Source organism: Andrena cerasifolii, chromosome 11 (assembly GCF_050908995.1).
Source record: "Andrena cerasifolii isolate SP2316 chromosome 11, iyAndCera1_principal, whole genome shotgun sequence".
Taxonomy (NCBI): Eukaryota; Metazoa; Arthropoda; class Insecta; order Hymenoptera; family Andrenidae; genus Andrena; species Andrena cerasifolii.
The window spans coordinates 7,419,902-7,438,075 of record NC_135128.1 but is presented as its reverse complement, the minus strand read 5'-3'; the positions used below and the strand labels follow the sequence as shown (position 1 = coordinate 7,438,075).

Below are 18,174 nucleotides of genomic sequence, written 5' to 3'. Positions count from 1 at the left end.
CTTGTATTTCAAGAGTGATAGAATATACCCCCAGAAAATCGAAAACGTTAAGTGTTTATTTCATTATAAAAATCATCACCGAAAATTGGCCGATTTTTCGGCCAAAATAGTAGAATGTCCCCTTAAGGGGTTATGCCTAGTCAGGCGGCCGAGAAGAGGTGAATATTTGTGATTTTTTTTTGAAAAAGCGGAAGCATATATTCTTACAGAACATTTTGCGCTTAAAAGAGCAACATTTAAAGAACATTTGGTAATTTTTTCGTAGAAAAATATTTACGTTTATAATAAAGTAACAACCGACATCCAAGAAGCATTTTTAAAAATTTGGTTTTGCGGTGAGCACTGCCATTTAGAACCGGAGTATATAAAATCAAAAAACAAAAAAGATTTCGTTAGTACATTAATGTATCTTCCGATTGACGGAGAGAATTTTCCGAAATATTAATTTAAAACAAAACAGCGGCTATTTAAAGTTTGAAATCCTATTTTTTTTCGTGCAAAAATCACGCGAAAAAATCAGGATTTCAAAATTTCAAAGAAACGTGGGAATCGGTAGAGGGTGTTAAAGAAGAAGCGTTCGAGAATTTCGAAGCGGGCAGTAAACTTGGATCAACTTCCCATTTCCACTGTTTCATCGAGCAATGTATGCTTCACAAATCTTGACCAGTGTTCCCTCAACACGTTGCATGCGCACACGTAGGTGCAACGAAAGAGCGATTGTGTCAGACTTGGGTGAGATTAAAACGTTGTTGCCTCGCGAAAGTGAAGTGGAAATCACTTCGGGGAGAGCAATTCGGTGAATTTCTGGAATCGCATAACTGGAACGGAGCGGCGGAATTCCGATACGATTACCTGCCGCGTAGGTAGACTAGATTAAATCTACGCGAAACGCTGGCGCAGCTTTTGCGCGCGTTTAGACGCGGGCGGCGATTAAAAATGAATTGCAAAACGGGAGCGGGAAGCGTGGAAAATTCTAGGATTGAAAGCGCGCTCCATCGGCGTTCCCTTTCATCGCAAAACGTCGCGCGCGATTATCTTTTATCTGCTCGGTACATTAAGAAGATAGAGTCTCGAAGATTTTCCGGTGCCGCAGGAAGTGCTTTAAGCGTTGCAGAGATACGGCATCAATCAAGTTCGGCGAGTCCCGTGCAATGCATCATGCACGGGAGCCCGGCGAGCGTTAACTTGGAAATGTCATATCGCAGACCGCTGCGACTTGTGTCTTTATCTTGCACGAACCACCCGACGGGATGTCACAGCACGGTCCGTGGCGGTTACGAGGGTAGGAGGGGGCGAACGAGGGTGGCACCACGCGTAATGGGGTTATGACAGTGTTAAAAACCTCCCTTATCCGGGTATAATGTCATCCGAGATCGCGATAAAGCTTCCTGCTGCTCGCTCGAACGGCTACGACTTAGCCGGCATTTCTGCCGCTGCCCCCTTCTCTCCTTTTTATCAAAAATCCCTGCCCACCATTATCGCGCCGTTCGACTTTCCACGGAGCGGCCTGCAATTCTGCATCCGGGAGGTTCCGAGGGAGCGTTCAACGAAAATTTCGATCTGGAGTAGACGGTCGTTTCGCTTGTTCTACTTTAATCCCGATGTGCCAGAGATGGAGCGACGTCAGGCTCTCCTGGTGGGAATAGAAGCTAATCGACAGTGGCCACGCGACGTCGCCAGTCGTCGATTGATCTGATCGCTGGCCGAAATCTTCTGGCCAGCGGACGACGGAGGAAGGAAAAGGACGTGGGCGGCGAATGACAGAGAGAAGGGCACGACACAGCTCTCTCGCGTCGCGAATCATTCACGCCAGCCGCGCATAAGCACGTAAGTCCATACTTGGACGCGTGCTTCCGTACGAATACGAGGTCCATAATGCGTGTGCGGTGGGACCCCCGTGCAAGTAACGGGGAGCGAGGGGTTTGTATTCACCCCTTCTACATCCGTGGCAACACTGTGATGGTCCACGGGCGCAGCGATCAATGCCACCGTCGGCCCTCTATGCTTCATCCCCACCGATCCTTGGGTCACCATGACGACAGCATCCCTACAACCCCCACCGGATCCTCGGTGGCCGGGCTGGTGGGGGCTGGAAAGCCGCGAAAGGGGTGACGGAGCACCCCTATCGCCGCCGCAGCAAGGAATTCCTAGGTTGTGTGGGAGACGACCAGGGGATTTTGACCCTCTCCTGACTGCTCTCCACTGCTCCCTCTATCTCTCTCTCTCTCTCTCTCTATTTCTGGTCCACCCTCTCCTTGCCCCTCTGTCTCTCGCTCCTTCTCGATCTCCTTGTGCCCGTTTCCTCCTTCGACCGTGTCCTTCTCGCGTCCCCGTGTGCATCGAGGGTCAGGTGGGTCAGTCCAGGTGGCTCGGTCCTGACACGATATCGTCGACACAATTTCTGGATCGTTGATTAGATTATCGCGATCTACACGACGGAATTCGATGTCGCGGAGCTGCCCGACTCTCCGCGTCCCATCAACCACGCGTCTCGTTTTCTTCGGATTACCGTGATCGTCGTCCTCCGCGGTAATCGCGGCCATCGGGAAGTAGACTGGCCCAGAGATCCATCGAGCTTTCCTGCCGTGTTCCCGAAATCTTCATTAAGCGGGTATACCCGTTTAAACCCTCGGAAAATGTGTACAATTTGTGGATTTTTTTACAAGTCAACGGCTTGATGAAGATTTCCTGTCTTTTTTACTATCTTTACATAGTATTATGAACTACTTAAAAAAAAAGTTTCAGTTAAAAAACTATTGTTTTTCGGAAGTTATGCATACATATCCGAAAGCCTCGCGATTTTAGACAGCTAAACGGTGGGCCTAAAAACTCGCGCTACGTTCAACCAATTCACTTCTAATTTTGCATACAGGATCTTAATAAGATTCCACATCGTCCAACGAGAGCTTTTTTATTCCGTGTCCCCGTTTATTATTTAAAAAGTAAAAGCTGGTCTTTTTTCTTAGAAAAATGTAACTTTACCTTTGATCTCTCACCATTTCTTTATTTTTCAAAAATTTTAAAATCGGCCCCGTTGGACGATAGCTATTGACATACTTTATAAGAAGATTATATTATTTTTTATTTCAGACACGACATACAGCTGTTTTCAGGTCCACCGTTTAGCCGTCTAAAATCGAGAGACTTTCGGATATGTATGCATAACTTCGGAAAAACAATAGTTTTTTAACTGAAACTTTTTTTTTAAGTAGTTCATAATACTATGTAAAGATAGTAAAAAAAGCGGGAAATCATCATCGAGCCGTTGACTTGTAAAAAAATCCACAAAATGTACACATTTTCCGAGGGTTCAAACGAGTATACCCCCTTAACTGCGAGGCGGGTTATTGCGGCCACTCGCGAGGCTCCCTTTCGTGGCTCGCGTATGCAGCGTAAATCAGAAAGGAGCGTGGGCGTGTGCGTGCTGTCCGGCGCGCGTCCTGCCGAAGGTGGATCGGTAAGGTGGACGAGGGCCATCGGAGGAAAGGGGGCCGATGTTGCCGAGGGACGAAGAGGGATGAAGAGGGGCGTCGAGAGGGAGGGAACTCGATCCGCCTACAAATCGAGTTACGCGGCCTGTTGGAGATAATGATATTTATGCGCGTCAAGTGTATGATGTGTGGCCCGCCGCACATGGATCACACATATGCTCCTGGAAAGAGAAAGAGGGAGGCGGGAGGACGGCAAAAACTACGAAAACGTGTCGCACGCTCGTCCCGTGAGAACGCACGTACGCTCCAGCGTGTCCACGACTTCGAGTTGCCCCGCGCTGCAGATTTTCAAGGTTCCTGGATGATTTAAGGAGCCACGTAGGGGGATACATTACGCCGGCGTATCGACGTAAATCCGTCGCTCCACTTTTTCCCCAAAGTCGAGATTGGCAGTCGGGACGGGCGCCCGGCGATACAGGGAATCGAAGAGATTCACAGGGATTCCGGGGAAGAACATTGTAATTTATGAACTCGTTGGCGGCGTCTGAAGAACGCAGGGTTGGGAATGGGGTGGCACGGGGGAATTATTTTTCTCCAGCATTGTTCCGTTCCCTTTGTCCCTCTGCTTTTTGATACGGGCACGCGTGTACAGCTTTGCTAGCGAACTGCCAGCGACATGTGCGCAATCTTAACGGAAACAGCGATATCATTATTCCCGCGTTTTATCTCGGTCCGCGTTCGCTTAAAAAATGTCTCTGATTTCCGTGTCCTTCGTAATTTCAGACGTTCCTGTGGCGCGCTGGTCGCGCGAGTAGCGCCTGCTGTCCACGAGGATTAAACGTCGCGACAGAGTGGCTCGATTCACGCGAGCCACCCCCATCGCCGGCCCAGGGTTGCGCTTTTCAATGAGCGAGAGCCGCGCACCGCGAGCGCGTAAATATTTATCGCGGATAATCCGAGCGTGCGGTGGCTAGCAGATTCTCTCTCTCTCCTGTGCACGATACGGTGGCGGCTCGCCCCATCGCAACTTTTCCTCTCTTTCCGGCCTGCTCTCAGCGGCTCTGACCCTGAGGGACATTCCTGGCATGACGCGTGAGGTCTGCCCTGGCAAGAGAGAACGATAGGCGAGGAGGCGCAGACGACGTGGGCAGGTAAAAGCTTAGGCTGGTGAGCCACGGGGTTTCGAGCACGAAGTTTACACATTGTCATTTGGGACACGACGAGACAGAGGCAGGGAACAGCGTGGGACAGAGAGGCGGCGAAGTGAGAGGACTTGACGAGACAGAGGGGCGAACAGAGAGAGAGAGGAATTCGGGCGGAAAGAGTGAAAGGTGGGAACGAAGAGAGAAAGGACCGAGGGATGAAGGAAAAGAGGGAGAGTTTCAGCGAGGGTTGAACGGAAAGGGAGTACCGGGGGCCGCGAGTGCGCGTCAGGGTGAGAGAGAGAGAGAGAGGCAGAGTGGGAGACGAAGTTCTTGGTGGGCTAGCAGGTTCCATCCCCACGCCACCGCTGTCTTTCGTACAGGGGTTGTTCCGAGTGGAAGGGATGCCTAGGGGAAGGTTAGAGGGGTGGGGGTGCTATATAAGGCCGGCGCGAGGGGGGGAGAGCTCAGTTCGTCCAAGAGAAGCGTATCGGTCACGTCGTTGCGACGATCGTTCACGAGACTCCCACGGAGCACGGGACTTGTCTTCCACACACGACGCCCGTGCTTGTCCACGAGAACAAAAGGCTTCCTCTACCTGCGCCACTGCACGCCTACGGGGACCAGGCAGGGATTCAAGGTGTTTTCCGCCTCTTCTGGGGAGCAGAGAACCCGTGCAGCCGCGATGGTGAGTACACATTCTCCAGTTACCCTTTTACATAACCTTGAAACGTGCTCTTTGCCAACGGAAGCCGTACGATTCGACAAGGTCGAAACGCGGGGATAGTAGGAAGCTCAAAGGAGGGAAGGGAGTTCTTTCAGCGAGATGGGTGACTTTTCCTCGCGAGTAGCTATCAAACAGAGATTCCTCAGCTTCCGCTGACTGGAATTATCGAGGCCCGACGAGAGTTATTGATTGATCGATTGAACTGGACCGTGCCTGCCGGTGTCGAAGATGTGCGTAGCCGTAGATGCTCGCCGGGTCGTGCACTGTCGTACACTTTCATCTTCGATCCCAGCGAAGTCGGAGTTCGCGTATCTTCTCTCCTCTTCTGGGGTAGTCGAGATCATTTTCGATGGAACTCGCAAGTGTCGCGTTAGACTCGCGAAAAAGTTACTGGTTCAAAAAGCATGTCAACGACCGCTAAATCGAGTATCGAAATTTCCTATCGATTGCATTCGAACCTCGAATCCGACGGCTTCCCAGCAGCACGTTTCAATCAATTTGCAGGGACTACGAGGTCCGTGCAATTAGATATCCACGATTCGTGAATTATTATCTTAAGAATAGAGGCCCCGATACATTTCAGCGGGGGTGGCGATCTTTGGTAACCGTAATCCCGGGGAACTTTTATCGAATTATTTCCGTTCGATTAGCTGGAAGTAATCCGCGTGAGATTAATTTATAGCCGTACGGCACGCCAATATTTCCTGTCAAATTTACCGATGTCAAATCTAATAATGGAATCCAATATATTTGATTGGCGATCGAAATTGGAAAACTGGCGTTGAAATTAACGCTGTCGCCGAGAGCCATCGAAACGTTGCGCGATTCGATTCACCCGACCGCGCTGCTTTTTTTTCGTTGCGGAGAGGGACCGCAGTTGTCATTCAAACACAACAGTTTCATATTTTCATATTCTTTCAAATCTTTCATTGCGCGCAACAATGGGTATTAAATCCGTGCTCTTTTCAAAGAAGATTCCCCCGCGGTCGTCTTCAAATCTCTCACAATAGACTCAGCAACGAGCAAAGGCCCCTCTCCGCTCGGAAACTACTGCCGCTGATCCGAATTAAATTGACACAACGGAGTTGCTAGTCTTGCCGGGCAACAACTGGCCGTTAAATGACGGCCAATGGAACGTGCCCGTTGCTAGGAATAGCGGGATTAACGCGCGCGAGTTCCACGCGCGATACGGTATTTGCCAGCTGCGACAGGAAGTCGGTTAAATGAATATTTTCGCTGAATGAAATCGTCTGTCGTACGAGCGCGACATCCGTTTAACAAGAGACTCCCGGTTCGCCTCGCTGTTTCGCCGAGCACGGTAATATTAATACTATTACGAACTGGGTCAAATATTTAACCCCAGACAGCTTTTAAAACATGCAATTAGAACGATCAAGGCGAACGACAGAACGTTATCTCTTGTTATCGCGTCTACTGGGAGCTCGCGCTAACCGGTGGAATTTTTTTTATAGGAATTCCGCGCTCCCGCTGGTAAAGGCGAAAAATCCCATTATTCGGCGCATCCGAATCGCGGGAGAATGCCACGAGCGCGTTTGCCAGTTAAATTTAATTCAGAGCCGCGTGGCATCCGCTCGCGAAAGATTATTTTAATCCACTTGCTAGGGCACGAACTAGGTTGCAAACGTGATTTACAGGCCCGCTTACATTCCATTGGAACGTCATATTTTTCCTTCAATTTTTCCCAGCCGGTGGCCACTTTCGGCCGCGGGGCACTTGCAAATTTCAGGCCGCGTCTCCGACAGCGTGGCTTAACTGAAGTATCCGCTTTGTAGGGTCACGCTGAACCCGCCTTAATCCTGTTAACCTATCAACACATTCAAAGCCTTTTACGCCATACAAAGATATCTTCATTCTCGATCCCATTAAATCCCTCCATCCGGGAGTTTGGGACGCGCGATGCCTTAAATGTCAAAGGGAGGACGGCGGTGGGGGGGGGGGGAGGAGGGGACCTTTTATGCGCGAGAATATTTTATTTGTTCATCGGCCGAGGTAACGCGGGCCACGTTGACGCATTCTTCTCGGCCGTCTTTTTGTTCGTCGACGAGATGCCAATATGATTTCCACCAGCGCTACGGGAAATGAGAACCGGAGGAACATTACCCCTGTTAATATTTTACCCGCGCGATAATTAACTCCCCCTAGATGACGCTAATGAAAAATCGATCTCGACATTTTGCTTTTTTTTTTCGCGTAGGCGTCGCACAACGTGGCTTCGTCTTACAATAGCAGGGTCCTTGGGCGATAACGATAAAAGACTGTCCCCCGCTGCCTGTGTGCGCAAATTAATAAGGAAACGGAACATTGTGTGCATTCAACGATCAGAAAGCTCTCTCTCTCTCTCTCTCTCTCTCTCCATCTTGGAGGCTCTTTTCATCGAGATTCATTTTCCTACCGTTAATTAATACTAATATGACCGTGCCTCATTAACGGTTACATTCATTAAATATTCACACCAGGCAGACAGCGGCTGTATCCAAGCCGCATCGATTCAATCGCATTGTGAAAGAGAAGCGGAATGAGGACTTGTCATCTCCCCCACCTTTCAGCCGCGTTTCCTTTTAGCTCGCGACAGGGATTCAGGTGTATTCATAACGAAACTAACGTATCTCAAGCAGTCGCATGCTTGCTACGCGGGGAGATAGATCGAAATAGGAATCATACCTAAATCGTATAAATCATTGCCTGAGCTTTGTTTTCGACCTGACTCAACTACGTGAATTAGATACGTTTTGGAAGTTGGTGCACGACACTTGGAATTTGAAAACTTGAGCATTGGAAAATTCGAAAATTGAAACCTGCAAACTGTACGAAGCTGTTTGTGCTCCCTCTTCCCGTTCGAACTCTCGCGTGATCGCAAATACGATTCGGTTGGGCACAGCCTCCGCGGAATCCGCTGAAAATCGAGCTAACAACGAGAAAGTTCGGAAGATAGGAGATTTGTCTTTCACCGTGGCACGTATATAGCTACGCTTCCGGGGAATTTGTCCCGCGGTCCATTAATCTGCTTTTTTGTCAGATAAACATATTGACCGCTGGCGAAGTTTCGGCGAGCTTGATCGGTCTCGGTCGGACCGCGTTCGAAAGGCTGGACGGATTCTTAGCGGGATTCCGCAAACTCCGGTCCGAAATTGTTCTCCCGGACGGGGACGATTCCTCGCGGCGCGCGGGACTCGAGGGTAGGCGGGCTGCGATCGATCCGAGTCGGAATAAAGTCGAAAGTTTATTTAACGGGGCCACTTCGGGGCAACTGTTCGGTTCGAGCGTTAAATAATATTCCGAGGGGGGGGCGTGAAGTGGACGGTGCTTATCTGCCAGCTGAACTCTGAATTAATATCGCCCGCCATAGAGCACACCAGGGATTAATAAATAGAGCGAGGCTGTTGGCTTTTTCATTCAAATTTTCGCGCTAACTTCGTCGCTCCGTGTGATTCATATTCTATTCCCGGCTTACCCGCCCCATTAAGACTATAATTTCCTTTGTCCCTCCCACCGCCGTCGAATTAATTTCGCCCCTCTGCCTCGCGCGTCCTTTTTCCTGCGACTTTCCCTCTCGATCCTCGGATCGAACCGTTTCTCCCGCATCGAGGCACGCTCACCCCCGCGGCGAGCTCCCGTATGGAATAGAAATATTCCACCGGGCGAAAACGAGATCGGGCATTGCTCGCGGAATCATCGAAACAAGATTTATCGCCGCCCGTCGACGCGTCGTCGGTCGTTCAGCCGTTCAGTTTCTCCCCTTGACGCGACACGCTCGCAACCCTCCCCGGCAGCCGCCTTTCCTCGCGGATTTTAGCGCGCGTATTGATTCCGTCCCATCGTCATCGCCGAATGATTTGTTTTATTCCGGGTGCCTGTAATATATACCGAGGCCCGCGATCGCAGCTAGGAATCAGCGTTTCGTACAGGACGCTTCGCACAATGGCCAGGCCGCTGACAATGGCGTCGTTAGCGATGGCCTCGGGCTGCTCTCTATCCCTCCACCACCCTGCTCCTCACCCTCGCGCTATATCACCCTCTATGCGCCCCCTTTCTCTCTCTATCGCGCTCTCCCCCTCTCCACCCTCGGCGCCCTTTCTCTCTGTTTCTTTCCGTGTATACACGTCACGGTGTCTTGCTTGCACCCTCTCGATCTTTCTACCCCTCTGCCCACCAACCTTCATTTTCTTCGACTCCCTCCCTCCCTGTTTCCCTCTGTTTCTCTCTCTCTCTCTCTCTCTCTCCCTCTCTCCGGCCGCGTTTCTCCGATTCCCCGTCCCTCTCCCCGCCCTCCACAGCTAGCTGCGTCTTTGTCTGGCCCGCGTGGCAGCGTGAAATGCAAACGTCCAGGTCCAAAGCCGACGAAGAGAAGCTTAGCGCCGGCGCTAACCGAACACCTACCACCTTCGGCCACGCTACCGTCAGGGAGCACCTCCGCCAAGCGATATCGTAATGATCTTTCCACCAGCCGTGTATCGCGCGCCTCGAACCGCTCCGGCAACCACCGTCGGCGATGTTCCTCCCCTTTTTACCCTGCTACCCCGAGGAAGCCGGATTTTCGAGGATCAGGCAACAAGCTGAGAACACGAAGGCGATTTAAAACTTGAACCCCAGCGTGCCTGTAATTCGATGATCATCCCCAACAAATGCACAGCGATCATATACCTGTGAGCAGCGAGTAACGATTTCGAAATCCATCGTGGCACAGTGGGAAAAAGATCGGTGCGTCAGCGGCCAAAAATCTATAACTTTTGAACGGATGAAGATAAAGTAATAATTCTTTTTGCTTTAATGAAGTTGATGTGCCCTTCGTTAGTTAGATAGCATTACGTTACTTATATTAAGAAATACTTAATTACGTTAACTAATACAATAACACTACTTACATTATTTCTATTTAATATTCAAAATATTTCTTTTGGCCACTCTTCTTGAATATCCTTCCCCTTTAAAGTAACATAATACGGAAGAGATCTTGATTAACTCTTTGTCTTGATATTTTGAAATATTTTTGTTTTCTTTTTTTGTTAAATAATTGAACTCTGAGTGGTTTAGGATAGAATGATCCAAGTATAGACAGGAACATTTATTTCTAGCTACAAGCATTCGCTTACAACGTCTTAAAAGTTACTTGCATTGTTTGAAACAAAAGAATCACCACGTTTCACCGTTCGACTATTAATGTAGTATTATTCTACCATATGTCTCTGACGAGTGTGCAAAGAATGATATCCGTCTCTAACAGTTTATAATTTTCAATCAGCTGTTGTTTAAAAACTATCTGTTAAATTAAGTCGCAAAATTTTGTAGATAAAGTTTGAACATTGTAGAATATATGTCCATCGTTGGAAATTAATATTTAAAGTATCATCATGTTTAAAAAAAATTTGAAAGAAAAAGTTCCTGAAAATTTGTTTGCTTAAAAAAATCACTGGGGGAGCGTCTCTGCCTGTAGAAGATACACGAAATCACTACTACATGGCACCACTAGTACCATTTTCAATGATGCCTCAAAGATATTATACCTTAAAGTCAAATTTTGGGTCATTTCGACCCAGTGTGACAACCGAGGATTAATATAAGTAACGTAATATTATTTAACTAACGAAGGACGCATCAACTTCATTAAAGCAAAAAGAATTATTACTTTATCTTCATCCGTTCAAAGGTTATAGATTTTTGGCCGCTGACGCACCGATTTTTTCCCACTGTTCGTCCTTTGCATCATCCTTTCGACCTACCTCTAACGCCTGCTAACTAAGCAACAACGCCGCCTAATTGAAAGCATTTCACGAGTCAGTCCCGCTCTCCTCGCCGCCATTAAATCCATTCTAATTCGGCGAAGAAAAGACAAACGAGCTGGATGCAAATCCCGCTGGCGGAGGGTGGCTTAGCGCCGGCGCCAACCGAATCTCTGCAACCCCGAACTACCCTATCGACTGGAGACGCTTCTCCAGCAGTAATATCGTGTAATGATCTGCTCGCGATTCGCGCTCCCGTATGAAGCAACGTCGACGTGGAAACGGAGGGGGAAGGGGTGGGGGCGAGAAAGAAAAGTGTTCCACGAGTGGATAGATCGGTCCCGTGCCTTTTAACGCAGATGACAGGGGAAATCTGGAGAACGACACCGCGTCGCGGAGAACGGTTTCGCACTTAAAAGCCATTACTCGCTGGAACTTTCGCCGTCCTTCCCTTTGCTGTCCCTGCCACCCTATTTCTTTCTTTCTTCTCCTTTACCAACGCTCCTCGAGCGTTATGGACCAATCGTCGACCGTGCAGTTCCGGTTGCGCCGAGTACAGTCATCCTTTCCGAGGAATTACAATCGCGCCGCTTTGACGTGCAGTTTATATCTACCCGCGTCTCCTCCTTGGCAGCGCTAAATCACATAGTCCCTCTCTTTTTCGGAAATTCATTCGGTGCCGTTAAATTCACCGTAATACGATCAAGATGAGCAGAACGGTCGGTCATCCTACTTGGACGGGTTAATTAACCGCTGCGGTAACTCGAGAGCGTTGTGGAAGGAAGGGAGCAGGGTGGCTGGGAAAAAAAAGGGGAAGCCTGTGTTGGAACACTCGCGGGATGATAGCGTCACACGCTCTCGAGGCTGCTCTCCGTTTCGCTCTGTCCCTTTTCCTACGGCGCCGATTTTGTCGTGCGCTAAATTTCCGCCCTGCGCGAATTTCACGCCCCTTTACCGGCGAAAGTAACTGCGTTTGATATTATCCGCGCGGGATTTTTATTTCGCATGCCCTCATGAAAATTCAACGCGTGCCCCGTCGCCCTGGAATATTCTTTCGCCTGTGTGTACAAAACTCTCCCGGATAGCCAGACACATTGGCTCCTCTTTTTGGGTAAAATTCAAGGGGAGCCTCGCGAGGAAAATTCGTAGAGGATAGTCAGCCCTGGCAAATTGTCGCGGAGGGTAGCGGAGGGTGCCGTGTCGCCTAACGGCTGAGGGCGAAGTTTGTCTTCGTAAGGAAAGAATCGAGGTGCGAGGAGAGAGGATCGTGGCTAACAGGATTTTCGGATTAGGGTAACACGGCCCTGGTAATTGTTTCCGTGTCTCTCTGCTCGATCCCGAAGAGGGCTGCCGAAAATGGCACTGGAGGATCTCTTTTCGCGTGGCAAAGCTGGGCGCAAAGTGGCCAGTCGTTTCTTCGCTGTAACCGACCGGCGAATCCTCCCTTCGATTAACCAGCTAACTCCCTTAAACACGCATGTCGTTCCTGAACGAAATATTCAATGGTTTCTTTGCCAAGAATGGAGCTTAGAAAAAATCCCCGGGATCCCGAAGGGCTCGCGGGACAGTAATGGACGCTGGTTGGTCGACGAAGCGCACCCATTTGCCAGGGTAAATTCGACGAAGCTCAAATAGCAAACGCGGAACACCGACGCTTTAATTATCCCGCTAAAATGGCGGCGTCTAGCTGGTCGTGGGCAATAATACCCCCTCGGCGGGGCGATTTACTGGAGGCTCCATGAGCGATTCGTGGCCAGCAAATTGTTTCCCGCACTCGTACCGCTGTTTTCTGCAGCGTATCGGAAAGCTCTTTGCGGTTAGTTCGGTCGCGACGTTACCCTTTTTTCTCCCGGCGACTATTAACTGTTCGTTCCCTCCATCCACGGAACCGCCGATATCGGCCGTTCGCAGACGAAAGTAATGCTCTTCGCTCTCATTAGCCGCGTTCCGTATCGACCGCGATCGATACTCCGCCGAACTCGCCCGCTCACGGACTCGTCTTCGTTTCGGAAGACAGCGTTAAGGGCGGGAGAGCAAATGGTATTTGGAGATCGAACAAAGAAACCTCGAGAGTCCTCGTCGGAGGGAGTATCGGCTGAGAAAAAAGTGGCTGTTTTACGAACACAACGGAGTATCGGAGCTCGTCGCGGGGAGGGCGGAGAAGAAGGCTGGAGGAAGCGGAGGGGTTGGATGTTACAGTCGCGGCGATCGCGGTACTTTTATGGCCACGGTTTTCGAGGGTGGGGCTTGGATAGCTGGGGAACGTGACTCGAACAAGGTGTCGGAGCGTGCCCCTTCGATTTGTCCCAATAAATTCCGTCACGCGGGTAGTCGTCAAGTCATCGATGAAAATGCGTTTAGGCGAAGAATGGGGCGGTGCGTTTGGGTCGAACGGCAGCGACTTCTGCGACGTGGTAACAACAATTTTATGAGCGCAATGAAACAGTGGACACGCTCGTGAATAATGCATGCAAGGGCTGGATAGAAGGAATCGGGCGGAGGAAACGGAAAACGGTCCAGCTGTTGCTCCACGCGACAGGATTAAAAGACGGAACAAAGCAAGCTGCAGAGCAATAAAGCAGGGCCGAGCAGCCGGAACTCGAGTCGCTGGTCGCGGTACAAACGGCACGAATGTGGAATAGGGTGGAACCAGACGAGCTCTGTGCGTCGTTTTACGCAGCACTGTCGCTACCAGCGCATCGCGATGCGGTCGAAATGCAATTTCGATGGAATTTCGCGGCGAAAGAAATGCCTCCAAGCTTGCGCCCTCCGCCAGCCGATAGCCACGCGTGTCTCCATTTAGCGTTGACCCAAGAAACCACAAATACGAGTGGATCAGGGGCGAGTAGAAAGGAAAGGGGCGGCGAGGGCGAGACGAGAGAGCGAGAGAGAACAGTGCTTCGAAATCGAACAATGAAACGTCGAGGGTCCTTGGGGAAAAGCAGCGGGAAAAGTGGCTGTTTTACGAATACAACGGAGCGCGCGACTCGCGGGCACAATGTGGCGACTTGAGAGGAAGAAGTTGAAGAAGTGGAGGAACGGCTCTGGCTTTGCCTCGACGTACGATATCGTTGCTCTGTTCCGTGCTGGAGGATCTCGAGGAGGCGTTCCAAACACGTCTCTAGGATCAAGCACAATGGTCCCTGGCTACGGGAGCAACATTCCGCTGTTATTTACAGCTATTACGAAGGGTTGCGTGGGCGAGCGCGCTGGTGGTACGAATTCTATTCGCGCTCCGTCTTTTCATTCACCTCTGGCACAGACAGATGCTTGCTCATTTTTAAGCTGGGTCCTCCAGCTAGACACACAGACAACCTCCACATCTGAAATCTCTCCTCGTTCAGGTAAATCATCGCCGTGAAAGTTTCTGCTACATAAGTTCGCCATAATGCACTGTTTTATTCGCAATCGCCGAGGCGAGATCTCGGCGGCGCCAACTTCGGGGTCACTCAGACAGCCGGGCCAGCGAAACTCGATTCTTCGAGTTAGCCGGACGAATAGCGGGTAACGAGTTAACAGGAGTCTTGGCTGAACTTGGAACTTAGCAGCGACCGTGTCGACTTGATTCCGGCGGAAATCAGGCACCATCCATCGGGTTCTATCGCGGAACGGTCGCTTTTCCGCTCGGGAAAGCAGTGTTTCAACGCGGCCAGATAGGCGACGTTAATTGTGAAAATTTCGAAGGTAGACCCCCGCGGTATATCATCGTTTGGCCGGACAACGCGTTCGTTCGACAATCCTCCGCCCCTCTGCTCGTCCGCTGCCCCCCCCCCCCCCCTCCGCAGCCTCTCGGCTTTTTTTTCCATCCCCGGCTGCACCACCCGCCGCGATCGATCTTTGTCACCACCTGCGAGCAAACAGCCGCACGCACGCACGCACGTACGCAAACGCGGGCAGGTTTTCGCGTGTGTGCCCGCGGCAAACACGGGCCCCCGGACAATGCGGACGGGACACGAAGGATTCATATTTCCCGATGCACGGCAGCCAGGACGTCGCGGGTGAGAGAAAGAGAGCGGAATCGAGCCCTCGCGGACAGAATGGCGGAGAAAAAGAAAAGGGAGGGAAAAAAAGCGGGCGCGCGGCGTGAAAGTCGCTGCGGGCTGTGAAACTTGGGAATGTGGAGACGGGATAGCCGATATCGGCCGAGAAAACTCGTCTCCCGGAACGTTGGAGGAGTGGAGGAAAAAAAGAGGAAGAGGGAGCAGAGAGTAGAGGAGCGTGCAAATATTTTTCCAGCCCTGGGAAAATCGAGCCTCCTCTTTCTCTCTCTACAACCTTCTATTCTCTCCCCGCCTTACAATCTCGATATCTCTATATTTGCCTCGCCTCTATCCGAACCCCCCTTCCCCCTGCTTCGTTTCTCTTCAATCTGTTTCAACACTCTCGCCACCCTCTCCGTCCCTCCATCGATCCTTCGAGCGAGCAACTTTGATCGAGTGAGACACTTTCACGCTCCCTCTATCTCGTCTTCCGGGTTCCCTTAATTCCTCTAGTCGGATCCACTTCTTTTTCCACCCTGCGTTCTTCTCCCTTCTCCTTTGAATTCATCCGAGCTGCCCGCTTTTGTGCGGAACGCTGGTGAAAAACGAGAAAGGGGAATGTCGACGATCGCGAGCTCGAAGCTTCCCTCTTTCCACGGGATATCGATGCTCGCGCTCGTTCTGCAGAGATTTTTCTGTCGATCATTCCCGAATCAGGGACGAGATCCCACGATCCTGACTCGCGATTCTTCCAGCGGATGCTCCCCATTGTGCGTGCATCTGCCGCGTCCGAGGCGCGCCGAGAGCTTCCCGCCGGCTCGAGGAGAACCCTTGGCGTGTGATAAGCAGCTTTCCCCTCTAGATCATCCCGGAAAGGTACTCGAGGTACTCGCGGCCGAAAAGGGACAGTGGCCGGCTGGCTCGGGCGCCGATTTATCGGGCATTTCCTTGGAGTAACATCGATAATTCGAAAACCACGAGCAACGAGATGCTGCCGGGGCGCGCGTTGCAGACAGGTCGATTGAACGCTCAGTCGCTCGGAAAGCTCATCCGTGTTCGCGTATTTCCTCCGCGAGCATTTAAGGAGAAAAATGTCGGAGTTTCTAACCGAATGAACTTCTCTGGTCGTGTTTCCTCGTATCTATCCCGTATAACAGCTATCATCTTTTACTGAGCTCAGTCTCGATATTATTGGAACGCGAGCAACCCTCTAGCAGTGTTTTCGCAGGAACGCAAAGCCTCGAAGAAGCCCGGGGTCCCTTTCCATATATCACTGGAGAATGGCAGAGCACGTAACGCTGCCTCGCGTGACGCGAGCCAAAGTGACGTTGAGCGCATCGAGTCATCGTTCATCACTCGCATAAAGCCGCAAATATTCCCTTCTTTCGCGTTCCGTCGACACCCACGATCAACCGACGAAACAATGCCTGGGGACGCGATTAATCTCCGGGCCATTTTGGGTCCCTCAGGATGAACATAACCGCGGGTATTAATTACTCAGAGTCCGCTTTACTAATTCACCGAGTAGCCTCTTCCACTCGCCGTTTCTCGAAGGAACAAGGTTTTGATAGTTGTTTAATCAGCGTGGAAGATATTTCTAGCGATTCCTAGCTAACGCGCGAAAACAATTAAACATCGCGGTGATAAGAATAGGGATGGTATCGAGGGTAATGGTAATTACTTGTCAGCCGCGTGGCATTCTCGAATCCTCAAAAGTTTGTCTCTTTTCCAAGCCCTTCCCAGCGACATCCCCTCGAGAAAAGGTTTCCGTTTCCGCGACCGAGACCGACGGGGCACGCGCGGTTAATTAAAGCTCAGGCCCGGAGTTAATTAGCGAGATGTCGATACCGCGTAATTAGCGATTATTACCGTCGAAATCTCGCGGAAAGGGAGAATGTCTGGCCGCGTAGAAGGCTCGATACAGCCGTCGAATTTTAATTAATTCGATTCCGCGGCGAGCTGCCACGGTTAACGTTTTTTTTTCACGCACAGCGATGGGAGCCGCGGTGCTCGTTTCCTCGAGTCGCGTGCAACACTGTCGTCTTTGATGGGATCTAGACGGATGTTAATGGGCCAAGTGTCGCTGGATCGCTGAAAATCCAGCTTCAATTGCTCGCTCGATGGTCCGCTAACGATCCGCGATGCGGGCTTAATTATTCGGGATCCGATCAACGATGCTTCCCCGCTGATCAAAAGCAATTCACGATGGGCGCCGCTGAAATCCTTGCTTCTTTCCAGTATATCTTGCCTCGATTGGCATTGGTAATTGAGACGATACCTTTGAAGGAGCATCGTGTTTATCGAGTAACGGATAAAAGCGATGTTTCCCCTTTCTCCCCGCCCACGGGAACGATAGGTGTAATTGGCCACGGAGAATTCGTTCGTTAGCGAGGGAATTAGCGTTTCTACTTGAAAGTGAGATCGGGGTGCATTTCCGAGCGCGTTAGAAAATTGCGAGGCAATTATATCGAGCGCAGTGATTCGAAGCCCTTTGGAGCGTCGTTCGATCGAAAGTACTGGAGACGAATGAAAATCGTAGCGCTCGTGCGATCGCTTCCTAACAATCAAGGATCGGTCGTTCTTCACGCCACGTGAATCGCGATCCCGTCGAATGCGGGGCACGCGAAAAACTGTGTAATTAATTTCAGCGACGTCTGGGCAAACTCCAATCAAAGTGTGCAAATATTAGAAAGCATATCGCGGCACGCTGGCCCCCAACCAATTACTGCTTTCGCTTGACACGACGATTGCACGCGCGGATAACGGAAATTCCGGGCTGTTATTATCGTGGCCGGCCCAGCCATCGAATCGACTTGGAAGAACCCCACTGACCGTTCCTGCGAACCCGCGCGGAGACGCAGAATCGTGGAAAAGAGTCCGGAGCATTAACGCCGCGACTCGAACTGATAACGACACGCAATGACGCAATAATTTCCACGTATGGAGATTCGCCTAATTTGAATTCGCAGACGCGCCGCCACGTTTATTTCCGGCTGGCGTTGGGCCGGCGACCATTTTCTACGGCGTTAAAGGAAATTGTTTTCCCGTCAACGGGGGACCGCGTTGGCCGCGTAATATTACGCGTGGTCACGCTCAGCATCCCAGGAGCGTGGGCGAAATATTTTATTACTTATTCAGCCACCATGCATATACCAG

At 50.7% G+C, this 18,174-nt stretch overlaps 1 long non-coding RNA gene across 1 annotated transcript in view; it reads left to right on the top strand.

Moving 5' to 3' along the window:
* The first annotated feature begins 4,247 nt into the window (after nt 1-4,247).
* Nucleotides 4,248-18,174, top strand: part of LOC143374485 (uncharacterized) — a 70,805-nt gene continuing 56,878 nt past the window's right edge. Inside the window, exon 1 of the long non-coding RNA XR_013086668.1 lies at nt 4,248-5,261. This is a non-coding gene — a long non-coding RNA (uncharacterized LOC143374485). The remainder of the gene's footprint in view (nt 5,262-18,174) is intronic.